Here is a 4,605-nt window from a genome sequence, read left to right on the forward strand (position 1 = left end):
CAAAAGGGGATGCCGACCATGACCCATCATAGTCCGCACCCCCTCGGGGGCTACCAGAGGGACGACCCCTCCCCAAGCGTCGAAAAAGCCAAGAAATTTTCTTTTCTTGCTTGGTAAACCTTACATGGTTCGAGTAGCTAAGGCACCTCGAGCCCCTCAAAGGCCGAGGGATAATGAGCCGGAAAACTCCCACGCCCCTGGGCTACGGAAATCGAGTTTGTTTCTGACGAAAGGTCGAGCAAGGGATACAAACGTAGGAATAAAGAGAAACAAAGGAACCTCGAGCGGAAAGACAAATAAGCAGTTAACAATTACGAAAAGATACTATATCATGTAACAGCAAAATTAATAAAATATCGTACAAGGGGCCTCAGGCGCCCTGAGCAGGCTCGCAGGCCTCAGTCAACGGCACGATCCTCACCGCCCTCACCTCCGCCCGAGCTAGCCTCAGGAGGGAGCACCTCAGGCTCGAAGAGCTTGGCCAACCTTTCCCCAGGAGCCTCCGCGTCGTCGATCAAGGCATGGAGCCTCTCCTCGTTCTCCGCGTCGGTCTTGGAGATGTCGGTGACGAAGCCATGGGACACCACCTCCATGTCGTAGGAGAAGCCCGAGCAGACAACCGCCATGGCTCGCTTCACCCCGATGTGGAGGGCATCCCGCACCCGATCTCGCAGCGTTGCGCCTATGTAGCACAACTGGTCGATCAGGGCGTCGCCTCGAGTGTCCTCCCTCGACTCATCCATAGGCTCGACCTCCCAAGAGGTCGAGAGATCGCTTATCGCCGTCCGCACTCGACGGTTCAAAGCAACCTCAGCCTCGAGCTGAGCCTTGGCGTTGCGAGCCTCGGCTTGGGCGGCCAGGAGTTCGTCCTTGAGCCCTATAAATACCAATACAAAGAAGCTTTAGGAAAAACTCAAGCACACCTCGAAAAGGAAATTCGACAAAGGAAACATACCTTTGATGCTCTCCTCTAGGGCCGTGTTCTCGCCGACCAATCTGGTGTTGGCACGCTCGATCTCTCTGTTGGAGCGCGCCAGCTCAGTATTGGCGACGCGGAGATCTTCGATCACCCTGCCAGCCTGAGCGACGGCTCCACTCTTCTCCAGCAATTCTCCCTTCAGACGCTCGACGTCGTCAGAGAGACTGCGGGATCGAGCTCGCTCCATCTCGAGGTCTTCGAGGGCCTTCTTCTTTGCGTCCTCGGCGGCACCCCTGGCGACCTCATTGTCCACGAACGCCACTTTCATCTTTTGGAAGGTATCGCGGAGGGAGTCCAGGTCGGTTTGGAGAAGGCCCTTCTCCTTGTCCAGGTCTGCGATGACGCTCTTGTGGGACATGGCCTCCTCCCGGGCTCTGGACGCGGCCTCCTCGACCGTAAGAGCCCGCTCCCGTAGCTGCATCGCCTCCTCCTCCGCCTTCTTCGAGACCTCTCGGGCCTCGGCCAAAGCAGCCTCCCTCACCTTCTTCTCCTCCTCGAGTGCTATGAGATCTTTGTAAGCTTTAAGCAGCTTTTCCTGCGACTCGAGGAGTTGATCCTTAAGGAGGGGAAGCTGCTCCCATCCGCCCCTCGTGGCATGTATGAAGCTGGACTTGATGCGAGAGGTCTCTTTCATATCCTGCGAATCAGGGGTCAGGGGGATTAGAACACAGAAACCCGAAAGCACCACAAAGATTGGAGCTCGAGAAACACTTACAAAATAAGCTGGCCCAAGCCCGTTGTTGATGACGTCCGATAGGAGCCCCACCACGTGTTTCATCCAAAGGCGGAGCTCCTCGACATGCTCCCACTTCTCGACTTCCTTCTTGTCGTCGAGGAAGATATTGGGCTCGGACGGGTCGCTGGAAGCTCGGATACGAATCCGATCGGGACACCAGTTCTCCATCTCCCGATCAGCCCGCACCTTGACGCCGCGGAGAAAGTTCTCGACGGTCTCGAGGGAACCCCCGTGGCGCAAGAACAGGTCGGCGAGGCAAGGGAACCGCCCGTCGTCGTCCACCGTCTTCCACGTACCGTCATTGCTCCCAGACGACCCGATCTCATCCTCCTCAGAGGGAAAGCGGTCCTCCCATGCTCGACGCTCTCGGAGGAACCCTGGGGCGATCCCGTCCATGCCGTAGATTGTCCTCTTGATCTCGGACTCGGGGTCGGTGGGGGTGCGCATCATGCAGGCGAGCGCCACCACTCTGTCCGCTCGCCCCGACTCTGCCCGGATCGCGGCAGGCGCCCCCGGGAGGAGCCACGCTGGGGTGGGAGGTCCGTACACCGGCAAATTTCCCTCTTGATCGCCGGGCTCTTGCGACGCCAGTGGCGCCGGTTCGGCCAAAACTTGAGGCGGGGGCTCGAGTGGCTCGTCCTCTTGGCCCCCCAGCTGCTGTTGCTGCCCCAGCTGCTGCTGCTGCTCCTCCTGCTGGTGCTGCAGCTGCTCCTCTGGCTGGGGTCGCTGCTGCTGCTGCTCCAGTGACGGCTGCGTCGCCTCGCGCTCCCGCTCCTCCTCCTCCACCATCTTCCTTTGCGCCTCGAGAGCTCGAAGGCCTGCAGGCCAGGGAGTCCGTCCCGCGACGTTGGGGGTCGATGCTTCTTCCTCCATAGGTCGAGCGCCCCCAGACGCTTCGTTGCCATCAGACGTATCGCTGATGGTGATGGGTTCCCCCTCGACCCCCAATCGAGAGGGCTCGGGGGCTCCCTCTGACGCTCGCGTCTGGGGGGCCGCATCATGAGTCGGCGGCGGCGGAGTAGGCGTGGGACGAGATAAAGCCCTCTCGACGCCGGCTGGAGGTTGGGTGCTGGATGAGCCTACAAAACAAAGGGTAAGGGTCAGACGTTATGATAACCAACGTAAGAATATCGCGACACCTAGGAATTAACTACGAACCTGGTTCCGTGGAGGCGGCACCCGTTCTGAGCCTCTTGGCCATTGATGGTTGGGCCTGCTCGAGGGTCCGTTTCAGCCTAAGAAAAAGTCGGCATGTGAGGAAAGGTGAAAGAATGGGGGGACAAAGACCGCAACATCAAAAGGGCTTACCCCACGGGGAGAACGGCTCGCCTTCCGCCACCCCGACCAGCGGGCCTCGAGCCACCCCGCGTTGGGGCTCTAGGCCCCTCGAGGGCAGGAACTGGCTTAGGTATGTCGGTCCCCGCCTGGCGGGCGTCGGGACTCGCGCTCCTACGGCCGGCGTCTCCTTTCTCAGAGGCCGCGGCGCGACCGCGAGTTAGCGGCCCCGACGCCTGGGACCTAGCCGGACCGCTCTCCCTGGGCGCCGGGGGAGGGCGCGGTGCGTCTTGGCCCGCCTTGAGCGCGGAAGGAGCGTCGGCCCGGGGACGACGAGATCCGCTCGGACCCTCCTCTGGCGCCTCCGTCCGGGGGGCGTCGACGTCACCTCGAGGCGGGCCCTCGAGAATCCGATCGAGGCGCGACGCCATCCCCTCGGAGTCGTCGCTACCCTCGTCGTCGTCATCATCATCATTGGGGGATTCTTCCTCAGGCTCCCCCCTCTGCCTGGATTTGGCTCGACGTGCCTCTAATGCTTGGCGGTCGAGGTTCTTCTTCTTCTCCCCCTTTTTTGCGGAGTCTTTGGCAGACTTCAGCTTTTCGGCGGATTGGCGCCGTTTGTCGCGATCGACCTCGTCCTCCTTTACCGGAGGCCTCGAGGACCGGACATCAATCCGACCCTGCCAAAACTAAGGTAGACTTAGAAAAAAGAGAGGGGAGAAAGGAAACCCAGAATCGGGGATGCGCGTAAGAAGAAAGCGTACCAGATCGATCGAGCCTGCGTCAGGTCTCATGGGGAAGCCGTTGACATGCTCCAGCTGAAAATCACCGGCAATTGCGGCCCTGACTCGGGCCGCGACTTCGTCGTCCGCCGGAGGCTCGTTGGACATCCGACATGCCTCGAGGTCCCGAGATGAGACGCCAGGGCCCATCTCGTACATCCTCAACGGTCGTGACATCAGAGGGAGAACTCTCCGATGATGGACGGCCGAGAGGACGAGGGCGGCGGTCAAACCTTCCTGGCGAAGCTTCTTCAGGGCGTCGAGGAGAGGGTCGAGCCGAGACTGATGAGCTTGGACGACGCCGTACGTCCAGTCCGCTGGACGCTCCAAGATCAGACGGCCCGAGTAAGAAGGTAGGAGGTTGTCGTCGTTCCGCAGGTAGAACCATTGGGAGTCCCAGCCTGCGTGGTTGGTCGACAACCCTACCGGGATGTACTCCCGCGGCCGGTCCGTCTTCCCCGTCTTCTGCACCAGATTGAGGCAACCCGCCCGCACGGGCTTCCTTACGCCCGTGGTTCCGGTGGTGGCGTGAAACAGCTCGCCCCTGTAGAGGTGGAGCCACAGCTCCCAGTGCGGCATCATCCCCAGGAAGCCCTCACACACGGCGGCGAAGACCGCCGCTACGGTGATGGCGTTCGGAGAGAAGTGCTGGAGCTCCACCCCATAATGGAAGCAGAGGGCCCGCATGAAGCGGCTTGGAGGCGCGCCCAGACCGTGGCGGTGAAACTTGGCGAACGACACCACGTAGCCCTCGGGCGGCTGAGGCGCCCTGTGGCTCGCCGGCGGCGCGATCCACTCTGGCGACGACAGCGAGGTGCGGCGGCGCAGCAGTC

Source organism: Sorghum bicolor, chromosome 3 (assembly GCF_000003195.3).
Source record: "Sorghum bicolor cultivar BTx623 chromosome 3, Sorghum_bicolor_NCBIv3, whole genome shotgun sequence".
Taxonomy (NCBI): Eukaryota; Viridiplantae; Streptophyta; class Magnoliopsida; order Poales; family Poaceae; genus Sorghum; species Sorghum bicolor.